Source organism: Rhagoletis zephyria, unplaced genomic scaffold (genome assembly GCF_001687245.7).
Source record: "Rhagoletis zephyria isolate East Lansing unplaced genomic scaffold, Rhagoletis_zephyria_1.1 Rzeph_scaffold_00126, whole genome shotgun sequence".
NCBI lineage: Eukaryota > Metazoa > Arthropoda > Insecta > Diptera > Tephritidae > Rhagoletis > Rhagoletis zephyria.
In genome coordinates this window covers 390,544-410,618 of record NW_016157210.1, presented here as the reverse complement: position 1 = coordinate 410,618, position 20,075 = coordinate 390,544, and the positions used below count along the sequence as shown (strand labels likewise).

Genomic DNA, 20,075 nt, shown 5'->3' with positions numbered 1-20,075 from the left:
AGCGGCTTTTAGTGACAAGTGCAAATGGAGAAGTGCATTTAAAAAGTTTTTCAAATGGACAAAAAATGTTCTAAAAATGTTTTGTAGCAAAAATGCTGTTGAAATGCTGCCAGCAACAGCGATGAGCGGCAAGCGATGTAACGCAAGAAACGAAGATAGAGTGAGAATCACAAAAAGTATTAAAAAAAAAACTAGTTAAAATGATACGAAAAAGTTGCTAAGTGGCCGCAAGTAATGTATGTATGTATGTATCTACACTGCCGGAAAAAAGTATTGGCACAGCAAATTTTTTTAAATATGTATGTATGTATATGCAACAATTTTTTTCTCTAATATTTTTACGCGAATTTTTTATTAAAAAAAATGGTTCATTCTACAACAAAAAAACGTAAAAATAATTTCCTAAACTTTGCGCAAAACTCGCGAAATTTTCATACAAATTTTCAACATTTTAAGGAGTTTTTTCGAGTATGCAGATTTGTAGCCCATTTAAGTTTATTATAATAAAATACAAGTTTTAAGTAGCTAGGAATTCCTGTTGATTTTTGGCAATTTTTTTCCAGGCAGTCTCTTCCATACAAAAAATATTTTTCAAAAATACTTTATATGGAAAAAATGCAATTCAACAAAAAAAATCTCAAAAATCAATGCGATTTTTGACTGACTCCAAACTTGCAATTTTTTTACCAAAATTTAATGGGCTGCAAAACTGCATACCCAAGAAAATTCTAAAAAAATCTGATTAAAAAGTTGAAAGTTTGCATGAAAATTTGTTGAATTTTCGCGAGTTTTGCACAAATTTTAAGAATTATATTTTTTTTTTTGTTTTTTTGTTGTAGAATGAACCATATTTTTATAAAAAATTGGCGGAAAAATATTAGAAAAAAATGTATGCATATACTGTGAAAAATTTGCTGTGCCAATACTTTTTGTCGACAGTGTATGTATAAAAAAGCAAATTATTTCAAATGCAATAAAAGGTGGAAATGGTTGTAGCGCGTTAAGGAGCTTGCAGTGAATCAAATCGAAACGCAAGCAGTCGTCTAGTGAGACCAGACGACAAATGCAAGCAACATTCACACAAAACTATAAAAACACATAACTAATACACAAAAGGAAAATCGTGATTGGAATGTTGGAGCTGGCACTGGCAAATGGACGAAGATAACAGTCGCAAATGCAATTTCAGACTGACAATGAGTGCAGCAAGCATGAAGCTGTAGGACAGACGAAATCCGCGTGAGACAGCCACCAACGGCTGCTTCCGACAAACTTTTCTCAAACCAATAAAAGACCAGCTAAAGTGGCTATGCTGGCCGCTGACGGCTTGTCCTGCTCAAGGATCAAGGTTTCAACTACTGTCTACAAATGCCTGCTGTAATCTTTTCCAAAGCGTACGTGCATATGTACATATCTAGAAGAATAAATAGGTAAATGTACGTATGTATGTATCAATGATGCCTAACCAGTAGCAAAAGTCTTAAACAGTCTTAAGAGAAAGGACTAGTTTACATTGAGATCAGAAAACTTTGGTGTAACAAACCAAGCTACGGGGTTCCACCGCAGCTGCCAAGATCCGGCCTCGAGGGAGACAGTTGACCCTTAACACAGCGAGTCCCGAAATCGTATGGCCTCAGAGCCTCACTCTAATGGCAATTGATAAACTATTTCTGCAGAAAATTTGAGAGTGCAGCCGCTTCTCTGTATGATAAGTATACTGAGATTTGCATGAGTTTGTGGTTTCAAAATGCCTAAGAAATTGAAAACTTTTTGTCACCAGGATTGAAGGAGTTTTCTTCAAATATATTGTTAACATGCAGATCATCCAATCCACACAGGCGTTGCTTAAACACCCAGGGTACTTGTATGTGGGTTTTCTCATGCAGCATGGTCAGCCGTCTGATCGAAAGATGAGTAGCCGCCTTAGAATTCTACAGGTTTATTTATGTTACCGTCTCAGGACGGATTTCCATGGAGCCAACCTCTGTATACAGTTTTGCAGTGGAAGAAAAAGAAGCGGAAGGATTGCTGGCAGCGTTCCGCCGCCTGCTTGCATCTCTTCCCCTCCTCTTCTGGAAATACTAAACCATCACTACGCGGCCGTTGGTAGGTACCTGCTTCCTGGCATATACCCTTGTAAGCTGATTGTCTAGCTCCGACTCTGAAGGAGGAGAAAGAGGCAAGACGCGCTCCCTCGCGTAAATGGAGACTTGTGTGATGGTCGTGCCCTTCAGACTTAAGTGCAGGTGAATTTCCACACTAGTGGATATCACCTGCAGTTTATCTATCGGCCAAGAAGTCAGCGTCAAAAACTGCCACCATACTGTATGCAGCATATGTGCAGTTTATGTGCAGGCCTTATGGACACAGTAGTATTTACGTGGACTACCTGATCCCGGATCTGCAATTTGGAACGAACTTCGGAGCCACTATATAGGTCGTAGGCTGCTGAGAAGGCATGAGGTATGCTGTTCGGTGAATGACAGATAGGTCGAAGATGGAGGAAGGCGTAGAGGCGGCAGTCGTTTGCGCTGAGCTCGCTCTCAACAAGTCCTAAGATCTGCCGTACTATTTCAGCATATTCTGGAAGGAAATATTGGCCATGAAAATGGTGGCGGAGCTACTGAGCAGCAACCTAGCAAATTAGTAGGTCGATCTCTATATCGACCGTCAGGATGCGATAAATCCGCTACTATCGCAAAGCATTTCCTCCAGAAATATGGTTCAGTGATGGTCAGCTCTTGATTTGCTACAAACCGGTACTGACATACATCTGTACTGAGTTCCGGGCCACACCGTCGTCGCGGGTAGCGAGGAGGCTGACTGACAGGTTCGCTAAAAAAGGCGCTCTTGCGGAAATTATACTGATAGCGGAAGTGACGATTTACCTTCAAACGATTTAACGGCAGCTCGACCTGTCAATGATGCAAAAGACGCAGAAGATGTGGACCAAAAAGCAAGGTGGTAAGGTGTCCAGGATTATGTGCAGAGTGTATTGCAAAAAGGTAACCAAGTATCTCCTTTCCATCAAGAGTGAAGACGCTAGGCTACTGGCGAGGTGACGACCAATGATAGGACCTGTCGAAGATGCCGAACGAAAAAGGAGAGAGGTGAACATATTCTCTTCGATTTTTCCGCCTTTACCACAGTGCGGATTAGTCCCCTCGGAGCAGGCTTTCTGCCTAATCTGGAAGCCGCCAGCATGTTAGGGCACATCAAGGTGTTCCAGTTTGCCAAAAGCACTACGTTGTTCTTCAACATAGCTCTTGGTGCTCAGTGATAAGCTCTCTAATGTGGGCACAGTTTATCTGGTAAGGCTATGGACCTTAATGGTCTCTGTGAAGCCACATATGTAGCTGGGTTAGGCCCAACCCTTATCTGAACCGGCTTGCTCTACGGTGATGTGTGGTCTTTTTTTGTTGGACTCCGGAATAGCATAGTTAGTCTGATTTAACGGTTAGCAATTTCAGTGGCCAAAAGACATTTTTTTTTCAAAAGAGATTCGATAAAAACTAAACAAATGCCTACACTGAAAAAATAATACCAGAAAAGACAGCAGAAAGGATTTGGTTGTCTGCAATACTAAATACATACATACATACAAGCATATGCAATACTACGGATGCCACAAAATAATTTGTCAAAGGGTTGAAAAGGTGCCATGCAAATTGTGCTAACTAGCCTAGTCCAACAAAACACAACAATGACAACAATTAAAGTACAAACTAATGCCCCGCAAGCCCCCGATGACAGACGTTGCCTTTTAATGCCGGCATAACTTTAACGAGGTGCAACAAACAACTGCTGTCGGCAACATTCTCCCAAATGGCACAAAATGCAACACAAATAAAAAAAAACATCCGCACACATACACACACATATAAAACGTGGTTGGATGGCTGGCCGAGCAACAATTGCAAATGTCTGCAGTTGGCTCAACAGATGGCTGAGATAGCGAATTGTTTGTTGCAGCAACAATAACTGAATGGGTGCCAACAACAACAACAACAACAACAGCAACTCAACTGACCCATTTGTTGGGGAAATAATAAAAATGAAAACAAGAGACAACAACAATAACAATAACAATAACTAGGTATAGTAAAACAATTATTTACTAGTGCACTTCAAACAAATGGGTGCCGCATAACAACAGCAACAACAACTACAATAACTAACAATAAAAATAAGAGCACTCTAGAGATTCCAAAGGTTGAACAGAGAGAAAGCGAGAGAAAGAATTGGAATAGAGAATACAAAGCGAAGTGGCACAAAAGGCGGCGATGCAGATCCTTTCAACTGTCTGTTGTCAGTCGAGGGCGCATGCATTTTTAATTCATGTTTTCTATGCTCTAACATTTTTGATGATTTTAAATATTTATAAAAGCAAACATACGGAGATGCTCTTGTGGGCTAGAATATATGTTTTTGAATTGCATTAAAATATGCTAATGTTGGAATGTTCTGCGAAGAATAGTATTTTCGTTCTTATAGTTTTAGTTGATGAATTATAACATATAACATATAACATATAACATATAACATATAACATATAACATATAACATATTGGGTATTATTATTGGAAGTCTCCCAAAGGTAAACAGAGTTTTCCAATCGCATAATATCGAGTTTCAAAAATTCTAGTACTGCCAGTATACTTTCTAACATAGCCTAAAATTAGTGTTAGGCAGTATTGATACCAACAGTACTCAGAACCCGATTCTCAAAAGGATCGACAGTACCCGATTTTCAAAAGTATCGATACTGAGTACTCCAAAGTACTCAGCACTCATAAAATAATCCGAAAGTACTCAGAACTTAAAAGAACTAGAAAGTACTCACTACTATACTCCAATATCACTTTGACATTGAAAGTACTTAGTATTAAGTGTCGAAATATCGAGTTAGTTTTATATTTACTGATATTCAGAAATGATTGTACTCTATAATTTTCATGTACAATAAATACTTGTATCCAGTACAGTTACCCATTCATTTGACGTAATTTGGGATGAACATATTAATTTGAATAAAGTGCTGCCAGCTTATGAAATTTGTATACTAAGCATTTAAATGTTTCCAGCATGTGGATTAGGGCGGGTCGAAAATCTATTTTTTCTCAAATCCCTCGGTATTAGTGAAAATATATTGCATCATGAAGAAGTCTGCAAAATATTAGTATTTTATTTTAATTGTGAGATCCCGCGCAAGTGACCCACAGCACACTAGTCGAATAAGACCAATTCTTGTTAAAAATTCTGGGTGCAGTAAAAAGGGTTGGTGCATATTATTAGATAATGAATCCTTTAACGCAAAAGATAAAATCAAATATCATTTCTCGCAGCACTTTAGCTTATCGTCAATCTCAAACTTATCTATTTTCAAGAAAATTTTAATTGTTCTCTTGATAATTGCACTGGCCTATAGACAAATGATGTAAAGAACAGCATTAATATTTCTGGCGTGCATTTAGATCGCTAGTTCCAAATATNTAAAAAGGGTTGGTGCATATTATTAGATAATGAATCCTTAAAATCAAATATCATTTCTCGCAGCACTTTAGCTTATCGTCAATCTCAAACTTATCTATTTTCAAGAAAATTTTAATTGTTCTCTTGATAATTGCACTGGCCTATAGACAAATGATGTAAAGAACAGCATTAATATTTCTGGCGTGCATTTAGATCGCTAGTTCCAAATATTCTAATCTTGTTTTAATATTAGCCATAATTTGCGAATTTTTGCACATTTAGGAACAATTTTGGTAGCTCTAATTGAATAGCCATTATTTTCCATCATCGTGGAAAAATTTTGTTTATGCAAATGAGTATGGAAACACTGAACAGGCACAACTTCTAGAAACACTAATTAGTTTACTTATGTTTATGCATACAATTTAAAAATTGCAAATATAGCAAAATGATAAAAAACTTTGTTTCAAATTTTTTTTATTTTAAAATAATTTGTTTATAATGTGAACGATTTTCATCATATTATTATCATAAATCAGTAACGAGACTCGCCTTCAATTTGTTAATTATTACGTACCGATCGGGTAACATTTACCAAAGTTATATCAAAAAACTTAAGTGGATTTCCAGTTTTTTTTCTAAAAAAATTTCTCTTCAATTGTATAAACAACCTTTAGTTAAAAGAACCGGATTACAGAAAACTGTGCCAGCGAGTGACTTTTTCCGTTCAAGCTGAATGCAAAGCAATATCGTCCAATTGGAGAGTCCTCAAATGGATTACCCAGGATATGTTAAAGACTATTGCATTTACCTACAGACACTTTTTCACATAATATACTTTCATATAACGGCAAACTTAGAAACCGCGAACAATGTGCTTCTCCGGCGATTAATGAAACCATTCCGCATCAACTTTCAAGACTACATAAATGGACTTAAAATGGGCGTTTCTCACCCTAATTGTATTATGCTAATGTATGTAAATACTTATATGTTTGAAACAACTATTAACTTGTCAAACAATTCCTAATCTTTGGCAATACATTCATTCACCACGATCTTGAAAACTGACCAAATCGGCATGACCAAGTCCATGGTCATTTTAATATTAAATAAACATCCGAAAACATTAAAACTTTTGAAATAAATCTCGTCTTACTTTTTTGTATTTTTCACTTGGTTGCTGAAGTAATGAAGATTTGAAAATTCATAAGGGAAAATTATAGTTTTTGTAAGATTTATCTTAATATCTTAAAAACGTGTAGACTTATTGAAAAATGATAAATGAACGTGAGATACTAAATTTAATAGCCTTTAATTTGATATATCGTCCTGTTTATTATAATTAACGCATTCCATAGATATTACAAGCCAAAGTTTCATTTTAAAAACTCATACAGTTTGATTCAATTGCGCGGGCTAAAGATAAGTTTTAAATTGATCTTTCTTGGCCAATAACAACTCGCTTAGACCTAAGACAACATAAAAATACTATTACAATGCGGTCAAATGACTTTTATTTTCCCCCATACAAAATCAACCAAGCCTAATGTGGATATTTAAAGAAAGTACTCAGTACTCTCAATATGCCCGTTCCTTAAAAGTATCGATGCCGTAGAACTCGATCCTCAAAAGTACTCGATACTTCCCAACACTACTTAAAATGTACCTTGTCACCTCTGTCCTTGGCATTAAGAAACACTTATTTCGGTGTTAAACTTATATCATTTAGACGCTCATCATTAAATAATAAACAGAGGCAGGTTAGACAGATTCCGCCAAAACAACATGGCCGCATCACTATTTACCTATGCCAACGACGATCCGTGGAGTCCGAATCGAAAGAAATCATTTACGCCGCTAATTAAAAATTATTGCTTGAATTTCCGTTCCTTACTTTAAGCGCATCTCAAGTAAATACATATATGTATTTACTTTTTTTAATTTCTGTATACATAAATATTGTTGGCTTCACTTATAAAGCTGCTGAAGCTGCAAGGATGCGTTGCATAAACAAACTGATTGGTAATTTATACCATAGCCGCTGCAAAATTTATTGTTGCAGCGTGACTGATGCCAAACTAAACGGATAGGAACGAGGAAGGACGAGTGAAATGCATCATTGAGCGAAATGTGGGCGAATTGGCGTTTAAAAAACAAGAAAAATAAAAAAATCAATGCGAAATGCGAAATGCGAAAAATAACAAGATTAACGAAGCAAAAACGAAAACGGCAAGCGAAATAACAAAAAACTGAAAAATGTGCGGCAACCAAAAAACAAAAAAAAAAAGCTGCAATAACTTGCAAGCGGTAAGAAAACAATAGCGTGCCAAAGGACAGCTGTGAAAGCAGCAAAAACAATGAAGGAGCAATAAGTACAGCTGAGTCAGCAGCCATCATGGGGGGAGGGGGATACCACTTGCCTCGGTCGCTCAATGCTATTCGCGGCGAATGCCATTTGTGCTAACAATTTGTTAGCGCTTTGTTTGCTGTTGCATGCAACATGAAAATCGCTATGTTTTTTTTTTTTTTTGCTTTTCTCAGTTGTGCCTCTCTATCCTTGGCCACATGGACAGGCGTTGAAATGGCAACGAAATTCCTTGACGGCCAAAAGATGGCAGCGTTCAACGTTGCAGCAGCAGCAGCAGTTGCAATGAGTTCCTGCTGCTGCTGCTGCTGAATTAAGATTGATCGTAGTTTGGCAACTTTTGATTTTAACTTCAAAAATCAAAAAGAGAACAAAAAACGGGAAACTTTCACCAGCAGCTAGCGCCAGCGAGAGCACCTCCAGTGGGGTCCTTACATTCATCTTTCATTTTTATATTAAAGCGCTCGAAAGCATGAATGCCAGCCAGCATTGATTTGCCTTCTCTGACTGTGGCAACAGCCATTCTTCTCTCTTACACTATTTGTTCATTGCTTTCACTGTGTCCGTCCGTTCGTCCGTCCGTTCGTCCGTCCGCAGTTACAAGTCTTTGAGCTGCATATAAAGCATGGCCAGATGGCATGAAATCTAGGTTTCAACGACCGCGTCGCATAAAAGATTTGCATGTGGGCGTTTTTGAATGCTTCTGTGCTTCTATGCTCCAAAGTCTGCATACATCGCTTTACCCTGCCGCTTGCCCCGCAAGCATATGTTTGCCTGCTCCAGTGTTGCTTGATACTTCGCATATATACTTACAAAGTTACATACTTACATTGTCCGGAAAGTAGGACAACGTTTCGTTTTATTACAACACCACACTTAGTTGCACACAAAAATATCAATGCATTCAAACAGACGACCCCCACAGCCACAGACAGACAGAAAGACAGTCAGACAACCGAGTTTCTTTGTACATAATCTCTTAACTGAATTTCAATTTCATAACGTCAATGATTTTTCGTCTTTGCTCCGGTTTTATTTTTTTTTTGCCCTGCTTTGCTGCTGGCGCCAGCAATGTCGGCAATTGCTGTTTGTACTAGTCGTAGTAGTTGCCAACTACTACTACCAGTATTGCTGCTACAACAACAACAAATAAAAGAGCAAGTGCTTGCATAGTTAAATGGGTTGAAGTGTGGCGACAAAAGTCCAAAAGGGTGAGTACTGTAGGTTGGTAGGTTAGTTCATACAGTGGCTTTTCTTCATGAATCACTGGCTGTTGAGCACATTTGTTGAGCATTGATGAATGGTTGCCCAAGAAAAACAAAAAAAAATTTAAAAAACCTGAGAAAAATTGCGTTAGATTTTGAGTTATGTTGGCAAAGGATAGACTACTGATTTGATTTGCATGCTGCAAATGGTGGCAAAGGGTTTTCCAAATCTCATTTGTTGTAAGTGCGTTTCGTCCAAATAGTACATAGAAATACATTGGTAGACATTTTTTGCAGAACTAATTTTTTTCTTTTATTTGCTCTTTCGACAATCGCCGGGGAAGCATTCACTTTGAGAATTTGAGGAGGCCAAACCGCGACCTTTACTGCAGGATACTTCATCAGAGGCAGCCACCATGAGAGCTTTGGTCTCGCCGAGAGCTCGATTGTTGACCTTGCGGATAATGATAAATTACACTGACCCTAAACCCACTGGTGGAGTTGGACTCACAGCGGAAACGCTGCAGAACGCAATTCAACAAGGCAAGAAGGCTGGGTCACGAATCTGAGTGGTAAAGATATAAGCAGCCTTTGTGTGCTTACAAGAAGACTTTGCGGAAGCCAATAGATCTTTCTGAAAGAGATTAAGAAAAATGCTGTCGAGATCCTCGAACCCGATCGGGGTTCTGCGTAAACGAATAATGGAAACAGTACTACTGCTACTGGACACACATTTCCCAGGTAGTTCGCAGACAAGGGGCTCTCCTTGCTCTCCTTCGGGCGGTGTAAAGCTTCAAGTCCTATAAAGCGGCGGGGCCGGATGAGATGATATCCGCGCAAATGGCTGCGATGCTTGAAACCCCTGTAAATTGACTAATGAACATCTTCATGGCCTGTTTTAAGCTTATTTACATACCAACGGCATAGAATGAAAATTTTTTTATCGTGAAGATAAATGATCATATCGTCGCTGGAATAATGAAATAATGTAACATGAAAAGTATAGTTTTGAGAAAAACGAATTGGAAGTTTTTATAAACCATTACAAACTAGGGCTGTGCGATTAATTGATTACTCAAAATTTTAATTAATCATAAAGTAAATAACTCAATTATTCGATTAATTGGAAATTATGATTACTCAAAAGTTCAGTTACTCGAGTAATCAAGATTTTTGATTAACCAAAAACCAAAATATTTGAGTAAAATGCTTTATGATTAATCAACATTTCGAGTAAAATGAGTAATCAACATTTCAACTCTTTACAAATGTATAAAGTAGTTAAAGTTCCTTGATACTTTGAAAACAACGTTTCTGTTTTCAAAAATTAAAACAAAAAATTTTTTTCATGTACAGAATGTAAAAAAGAAAATAAGCATTTTCCAAAGCAAACTCTATTAACGAGCAAAATTATTTTTTTTGAGTAATCATATTTCAAGTAACTTGATTAATCATCGTTTTGAGTAATCGAAATCTTGATTACTCGAGTAATTGATTAACCGAATAATTGATTAACCAACTTGCTCGAGTAATCGAATAATCGCACAGCCCTATTACAAACCATACAAATACGATCTCGTTTTACGGGAATAAATTAGTGAGCCAAAGAGATATTTAAGAAAACTAAAGATTTTTCTAATAGATTAAAGGATTGTCTATCCAATGGTGCAATTATCGAATAATAGTGATGTGGCATTTACACTGTTTCTTTATTCGAGCGACGATATAATGTAGGAAAACTATAGAGAAGTTACAACAATAATAACTTAACCCTCAAAATACTATTCAAAATGTCACTTTTTTTAATTTTATATTTTGGCTCCCATTCTATTTTAAAACACTATGGGGCGTATTCTTGTTTTCATACGAATCGAAAATATTGAAATTTTCCTATCATTTTCTATAGAAAAATTTCAAATTTTCGATTCGTACGAAAACCAGAATACGCCTCCATATTTAGTACACCATTAGCACTGTTTCTGAAAGATTTCTCTTTATTTTATCTTAAGACTCGATTTTTGGGACATTGGACGCTGTACCCGAGTGGGCAGATCGGAAAAAGAAAAGCTTCCTGTAAACTCTAATAACTCGTAAACTATCAGCTTTCACAAAAAAAGGGTAGCATTTAACCCTTTAATGCAGAGTCTGTCATATATGAAACGCTTTTGAACCCTCTCAAGGCAGAGGCCAAATGGTTCTCAATATGTTTTCAACGTACTTATTATTATCGAGACTAGCAACTCCATTTTTTTTTTATTCTCGCTGTATAGGTAAGTTCCCCAAATGTTTCAGTATTCTTAAACCTCATCCTTTGGCCTCTAAAGTTCCAAACGTGCACATAAATTTATGGAGGGCGCCTAACCTCTCCGCGTGTCTCCCTAGAATGGCATGACCATTCAGTAGACTTATGGTCAAGGACATACATAACTCCTCTGATCAGCATTAGGAGCTCTCGAATTCTTTTCATATCCCATTCCGGCTACATAAGCTTCTGGCCCCGAAAACTCTTTTCTGTTTTTCTGTTCAGAGTCAAGTTCTAGATGCCTGGCATGGCTCTTTTCTAGTGAAAGGCATAGTGGCTCTTCTTATGAAATTTACTTTTAGCCCCTCTTCGCGTACCAACCTTATGTTTATCATAATCCTCTTTGGTCTATGTCACAGAGTATGCTCTCGAACTCTCCTCTGGCAACGATGGCTACATGCGACGTTTCATTTCGTTGAAAGATGATTCTAAATTCAGAGCTCATCAACGTCAATATGTGCCGTTTTATTAAAAACGTCCTCTCTGTCTAGGAATGCATAGAGCACTGCACAAATATCGAATAATCGCAGACCCTACTAGCCAGTCAAGTGCTTATTTCTTAAGCATTTTTTTCAGCACCTTTTACATACAAAGTATTTCTCTTCAATATTTTAAGTTCTTCTTTCATTTTCCGGCAAACTATCTCACACCCAATGTGGTTTTTTTTTTTTTCAAAGAGAAAATTAATTTGCAACCTCTTCTAGATAGCGGCACTTGACTTGGCTACCAAAAAATGCAAAATTACAAACAACATGCAAAACAAAAGAGACAAGCTCACCTTTTGCATTAGGGCTTTGTCATCTGTTGTGGGGAATAACCAACACACAGATTCATACATACACGTGAGCAACGGCTTTACATGTATATGCATACATACATACATATGTACACAGGGAGCTCAACGACAGCGAAATGTCTCTTTCCAAATCGCAACTCCTTGCATACTTACCAACAAGCATGAAATCCTTTTGCCATTTCTGTTGTTATTATTATTGTTGCTAACGAGGATGCAGCTGCAGCAGTTCTTCCTCTGTGGGCTGCTTGCATTCAATGCATTTGTTGTCATTGGTTAGTGTTGTTGCCGCCATTGTGCGATTGCAAATTGCGGGCATTCTCAGCTTCTTTAAAATGTTGTTTCTTTATTTTTTTTGTTGTCGTTGTTACTTTTGTCACTACCATTTGTCTCTTGACTTGTCTTGTTTGTGCAAATAAAAGCAAAAATGTCCTCCGGATTGTCATGTCGGCAAGTGTCTCGTCCCGGCATTGCCGTATTGGGTGTAGTTTGAAGGCACGCAGTTATGTACTATGTGTGCGTGTTTGAGCTCAAGTCACTGAGGGACTACAAACCGACGGCGAAAGCAATACTCGTATCAGGCGTTCAACTGTCAGTAGGTACCCAGCACGGAAAGAAACTAGTTTAAATATCGATGTTCAACCGATTTTAGCGGGACAGTACCGATTTTGAGAAAATTGTCCCGCTGAATATTTTTTAAAAGTCGGGACGTATAACTGTCCTGATTTTTCATATTTGTACCGATTGAATCCCGATTTTCAGTGTTTTCTTTATTACTTTAACAAGAGTCTTCCTGTACTTTGGACCAAAAACAATTTTTCGTACAAACGCGGCAGCACTTTCGTTATCACAAAGAACATAGAATATAGGGGAGCCACAAACATAGCCAGCATTAGCAGCAGCAAAATTAGCAAAATTCGACAAAGTTTCATCACAATTTTGAGTTTTCTATTTAGATTTCTCTCTATTTAGATTTAGACGCTCTGAGTATGCATTTTTTTAGCCCATTTCATTTGTTGATTTTTGGATTTTTTTTTTGTAGAAGTTGATGCTCATTTTTTACATAAAAAAAAATTTTCGAACATAAATATTTTGTACGTAAGAAAATGCGCGAACGGAAAATTGCCAAAAATCAACGGTAAGTCCAAGCTACTTCGAACTTGCACTTTGTTATACTAAAATTTAAAATCTGGTTAAAAAGATTAAAATTTTGATCAATATTTGTTAAAATTCGTCGAATTTTCTTAAAATATTCTACAAATTTTGAAATTTTTTATATATAAGGTTTTTTTAGATATCATAAAACATTAATAAACATTTTGTAAACAAAGAAAAGTAGCCCCAGAACTTGCCAAAATTACATTTCCTATTTACATTCTCGCCACTGTATATGTCTATTGTTCATATGTATGCACTTTTACGATCATTTTTCAATTATTTTTGTCTTGGTTTTGTCTAAAATAAAGCTGTATTAAAAGATGTTATGTCTTTTTATTCTAAAAGCAAAGCTGTATATTCGGATTCGATGCTTTAGAAATGTCCCGATTATTATACTGGGTAGATACATAAGTACATATGTATGTATTCAGCTATGTAAATTAAGTGTTAGAATTGCTTATTTGTTGTCTGTAACTCTTGTTGTGGCTGTTGTTGGCAGGTTTCTTTGTCTCATTGCTTATTTGTTTTGATTATTACTTTTGTTGTTGTCTACTTGCAATGCTTGCATCTGTTGTGACACAATTTGCAATTCAAGCATTTGAAATGCATACATTCAATGATATAGTAGAGCTTTGTGTCTGTTAGTATTTGGAAGTCATACTGTTGATGCTAATAAAAAATGTAAATCAATAAACATAGGATTTCCAAAATAAATGTTTAGTGCATTCAATATCTAAGTACATTCCTAGAAGTGTTTTTCAAAGGACTTGTTCCTGTTCATAAACGTCCCTCATCTACAAAATGGTATTCCGTGGCACATCAAACGATCAGAGTTCCTTCGTTTTGATCCCACAGTGCAATAGTATTCGGCACAGTGTTACCATATCTTTTATTACTAAGAAATTGAAATGGTCAAACCACTCCCTAACAAGCGTGGAGAATATCATTCCGTTGGATAGGGCAATGATAATCATACTCATTGCATTGACCCGCCCGCGTATAAACGCGTATAGAGGTAGATGCCTGTTTCAAGGTAATCGAGTCCATTTGGAACCATCTCTTGTCCTGAGAATATTGCTAGAATAGTCAGCATAAAGTTCGGCCAAACCAGTTCTCTCTTAGCATGAAATAAAAAAACTCACATCTTTCCAACTCTAAGATATAATCCTGACTATTGCCGCTGTTTCCAAGTGCGCACTACCACTCCTTAGGACTTGGGTTCGATCCCTGGTCTTATCAGCATTTAAAAAAAGAAAAAATCTTTTTCAAAAGCGGTCACACTTCGGCAGGCAATGGTATAACTCCGACTGTATTTTTGCCTTGAAAAAGCTTCTCATAAAACCATTTCTCGTTCGGAGGCGGTACAACCTCAAGACGTACGCCACTAATTGACAATCCGATGGGCAATCAAATTTCCTATTAATTTACAGTTTAGATTTCACATGCGGGCAAAGTGTTTTTAACTGGCTCGCATGGCTAGACTTGCTTTACTAAAAGCTTTTTTTTGTGGAATATTCTTTTGAAAATTCTTGAATCATACCGAGTTCAGTGTCTAAATCTTTAATCGGAACAGAACAACGTGAGCACCATTGTAAGGAAACTGAAAGGAGACATTCTGACTCATTCGATTTAACTGTTCCCTGTTATTTACCTACAGATTTTTTCAGCTATCATAGCTCATTCTCGCCGACTAACGAAATGTCTGCACAATAAAGTAAAATTGAAGAAAACTAGGTTGAATTGTGTGTCCGCTGAGATCAAGAAGAAGTAGATGAGTCCAAACAGCGCTCCTTCGAGATTCCGCCAAGGTATAAAATCTGATGATTTCAACGTCGAGTTGGCCACACTGAAGGTGAATTTGGTTCAACAAAGGGAAAATGCCGACTCTATGACAGTATTTTCGAAACTTCAGAGATACTAATCGGTCTTGCCATGGCAAAGTACACGCTAAAACGGCTGGACGTATTTCAATGAAATTTGGTTGCAGCCTGGATTAACATACATACATATGTATAAGTTCTGATCAATATAGTTGCAAGTCTTTTGTAAGGCAATTGAAAGACAGCATGCAACATAGTTTGAAAGGTTTTGTTCATTCTGGCATGACAATCTTACAAAAAAAGCTACCTTGCCAACTTTCATGGTGAAAAGCTCTTTTGAAAGAAAGCACTTTAGTATGTTCCAAATGAAAATATATGTATATGAATGTATATAAATAATTTTGCTCACGCTGCTCCAACAATCGCAATGGCCGAGTGAGCGAAGCACTGTCATGTCATTTGAGAAATCCGGGGTTGGAGTCCTCGGGCAGCGGAATATTTTTTTCCTTAATTTAATTTCTTCTTTTTGATTTTATTGTTGTTTTAGAAAAAAAAAAATGTAATTTATCTTGATTTTTAGGAACTTATTTAATGTATTTAATTTAATTTACTGTTTTTTTAATTTTTAGATTTTATTGTTTTAGACATAAAAAAATTACACTTGATTTTTAGGAACTTGTTTCTTTTATTATGTATATTTTTTAATAAATTTTTGTTTTCTTTTTAATTAAATTTTCTTTTAATGTTTAGATTATATTGTTTTAAAAAATATATGTATATAATTTTTAATTTCATTCTGTTTTTAGAAACTTGTTTTATTTATTTTTTCTTATTTTTAATTATTGTTTTTCTTTTTGAATTAAATTTTCCTTTAATTTTTATTTTAAGAAGAAAAAAATTTATAAATTTTTTTAATTAAAATAATTTGGGAAAACTTATTGCTAAAAGACAAACAGAAGAATGCTAAGACCTCTTCGTCAAATCTTTCAATTAGAATTGACAATTTTCTTACGAAAGACTTTTGCCTTTCAAAAGACTGTGGTGAGTTGAAAGGCAATTATCAGAATTGCCCTGATAATATGACTCTCCATCTCTTCACCCAGGTGTCAATGGCCATAGCCGACTTGCTTTCCTTCTGGACAGCATAGCCGCTACTAATTTTTAGAGTCTTCATTGACTTCGCTCTCCACTTCGTGCCCCAGTCCAAGTATATACATACATACATGCATATGTACAAATGCTTTGTGCTTTTGTTGTGTTGACTCCTTTGTTTAACTTATTCCTTCAGTGGATTTTCTTGTTCCCATTGCTGATGTTTCTAATGTAGTTGTTGTTGTTGTTTTTGTTGTCACGTTTTGAACTCCGAGCTGGGTTTGGCATTTATACGCTGCAGCATTCGCATTTGAATTGTCAATGGTGTTGTTATTTGTGTTTTTTTTATTCATATTGCAGTTGTTGCACTTTGTCGTTGTTGTACTTTGTCGTTGTTGTAGTACTTCTTGTTTGTTTGTTTATTTGTTTGCCTGTTTGCTTGTTGCCTTTTGCGTAAAAATTACCATTGTAAGCGCACGTTTTAGCAGCTCACTCACAATTGCATTGGAATTGTTAAGGATTTGTTAGGCATCCTGCATACTTTGCGTACAAACACAATTGGACACGTACACACACGCGAACATTTATCATAGGATTCTAAGCATACTTTTGCCGCATACTTCTATCACACTTGTTTGCATTCTTCCATGGAGCACAATGCCTTTTGAATGCGAAGGTGGCTGGCTGGGCTGCAGTCACTCAACAAAGGCAAATTGTTGCAGTGGCAAACGAAGCGGCAGCAAAATAAAAAAAAAAAAATTAGAAAAAAGTCGCACAAAAAAACGTTGTTGTTTTTTGCTTGCAATGCCAGCTGCTACCGTTGCCTCCATAAACAACAACACATTTTCCGCGCCGTATACGGGAGCAATAGTAACAGCTTTCAAATTTGAATTTGCACACATCGCAATAAAAAGAAGGAGAAATTGGGAGTTGAAAAATGCAATAAGTAAAGGCAAAGAAGTGCAGAATAAAAATGTTCTTGGGCCCGCAACAAACTGGCTGCATTGTAGTGTTGAATAAAAGATAGGCGAAAGCAGTCAGTGACGCTTGGAAGAAAAAAACAAATCAGTGAAGAAACTTGCAAAATTGCATTTGCCGTCAACCTTTCACTCACCGCCTACTCTCCGCCAGCATTAGCACTCATCTCACTCCCACTGTCTTCCACTCGCTTCACACAGCATGGCTAGGCTTTCGAGTAATGCGCCAATCAAGCTGCCTACGGCGCAGTCAGACAATTCCTTTTTTTTTACTTAATTTTTCTGCATAGTTTTGTTTTTTTTTTTTCTTTGCTCGCTTGCTGTTCTCGCTTTTTTCTTTTTATTACATTGAAACTTGTCTTGCTTTCCAATTTGTATGCAGCTTCTTGTAGGCGGCTGGTGGAATGCTCCGACGCGTCGAGGCTTTAGTGAAATCTGTGTTTTTTACGAGTTCCTCTTCAAGATTCATACTCATACAAATTGCACGTAATGCAACCAAAATTGCGAAATGATCCAGGTGTCATGGAGTGCCTCCTTAAAAATTTCTGCCTTAAAAAATTCCACAAAGAGTGAATGAGAAAATTAAATGTTATTGAGTTATTATGATTTGTTGGTTTGCTTGCACGAAATTTTTCACTCAGTTCAAAAAAAAAAAAAAAAGAATTAAGCAGATTGAAAAAGAGTTCCAGGCAGAACTTTTGTTGCAGAATTGAAAAGGAATGGTGGATGGATAAAAGACAGTAAGGAATCGCTGGAGGCAGGGCGGAATTTTTTCAACATATATCGTGTATATAAATTTAAAAATCGTCGCAATTTAAAATAATCATGAATACTAGATTTCTAAAATTTTTTTTTCAAAATTTTGAGAATTGTTGGAATTCTAACAAATTTTTTCTAAGTAAAAGTGCCGAATATACAAATTTAATTAATCGAATTTAAAAATTTTCGAATGTTAAAAACATTTTCATATTTCGTCGTTTTTGAAAATTTAAAAATTTTCGTAATTCTTGAAGATTCAAAAACATTTTTGGACGTTGATGTTTTCAAAATTTTCAAAAAAATTTAAGTTCTCAAACTCTTCTATATCAATACAAAATTTTGAAAAAGTTCAGAAAAGTGGAAAAATTTTGGAATTTTTCAAAAATGTTAATATATTTTAGAATCCTAAGAATTTTCTATTTTTTATACACGAGTACCATGAACATAAGAATTTGTCGACAATTTGTGATGTTTCACAATTTTGCATTTTAGGACGGATTTTAAGGTACTGGCCCAATGCAGACTTTCTTTGTTTGCTTCGCTTTAAGAACTGTCAAAAGTCATTTGGAATATACTAAAACGTATGAAGGGTGGCCAAATGGTAGCTTTGCTTCACTTTCTTTAAGCGCCTCAAAGCTTTTGACAAAGGGGTATGTTCCCGTTCTAAATAAATTCAAACTCACTGCTGCACACTTTTATGTACAAATTTTATGTAATTAAAAAAGAATATATGTATAATAAAAGTTTAATAAAAATGATTCTATGTTTCCATATCTATATTTAATATATCGCTGGCTTAAAGTGAAAAGTTGCTAAGTCCATTTTTAAAAATTTTACAGGAACTTTGAGTACAACATTTTGCGTGTTTAAAGCAAAGCAAAACTCCATACGAATCAGAAGGATTCGATCTTCGTTAAAAGATTTCGTATTATTTTGGCCTTATCGGATACTCGAGGCCTCTTTGAACTTAGAAAATTTGTCTTTCATTGAATATAAACGAGAAAAAATAAAACAAGTACCTTAATCCTAAATTTCTCTTGCTTTCTATATCAGAATATGAGGTTTCATAAAATGTAGACTTGGCAACTTTTCACACAAAGCTAGCGATATTTATGATGTCAAACTACTGGTCAGTCGTCTCTTGAAAAATCGCCTTTTTTTTGGTTTGTTGTTTTTAATAAATATGTAGATATGTATAATTATTATCATATTTTCCCACAGCGCCACAATACAATAACCACCCGTCCAAGAATAACTTACACGTAGTCAAAGATACTATGCTTCCAACTCTTCAGGTATAATAGTGAGCAAGGCCACAGCCCCGATTTCCGCTTGGCTATCAGAGTGGGTATATATCTATGAAGAGTCCCCTGTAAAATACTCCTCCTTTCCGACAATCTTGGAGCCATCTGTATAAAAGTTCAAGAATGCTTGCGTGGCTGAACCCGGCTTGAAGGTTCCAATCCACGAGTTGTCGATGTATGCTTTTTATTGCGCCTGAGGAGTGTCTCTTCTCGTCGAACCTCAACCATTTTTACCATAAATATTTCACAAATTTGGAGGTATTTTTAAGGACCAAATTTTATAAAATATTTGTATGTACATTAGGGTGCATCCCCTAAATAAGTTTCAGTTTTATGCTAGACCAATTTGAAATCAACTCGAAAATTCTAATTTTTTTCATAGTGTTGATACATTTTTTAACATTTTTATGCAGACTATTTAAGCTTAAACTCTTCTATCATCAGAGGTGATCTTTTAGAAAAAATATATTTAAAAACTTATTTTATTTAAAAAAAAACTCGATTTTTAGAGGTTTTTCAACTGTGTTCAGTTCACATCTTAATTCATTCATAAAAAATAAAGTAGCTTTAGTTAAAAAATTTATGAAAACGCCAATTTAGAAAGCTTTTTAAACCTACTTATTTGTATGAATAAAGCCATTAAAACATAATAAATTTTATATTTCCGGTGGGAAAACAGCATCGTTTTATTTATTTTTTATTTTGTATGGAGTGATACACCCTAATGTCTAGTACATTAGCGCACACAAGGGGTGGGTTTTGGGGTTCAAACCCCCCCCCCCCCCCCCCCCCCCCCCCCCCCCCCCCCCCCCCCCCCCCCCCCCC

At 36.2% G+C, this 20,075-nt stretch overlaps 1 protein-coding gene across 1 annotated transcript in view; it reads left to right on the top strand.

The window, feature by feature from the left end:
• The window catches only part of LOC108380457 (toll-like receptor 5), an 80,322-nt gene that overhangs the window by 44,227 nt on the left and 16,020 nt on the right, over positions 1–20,075 (top strand). The window lies entirely within an intron of this gene.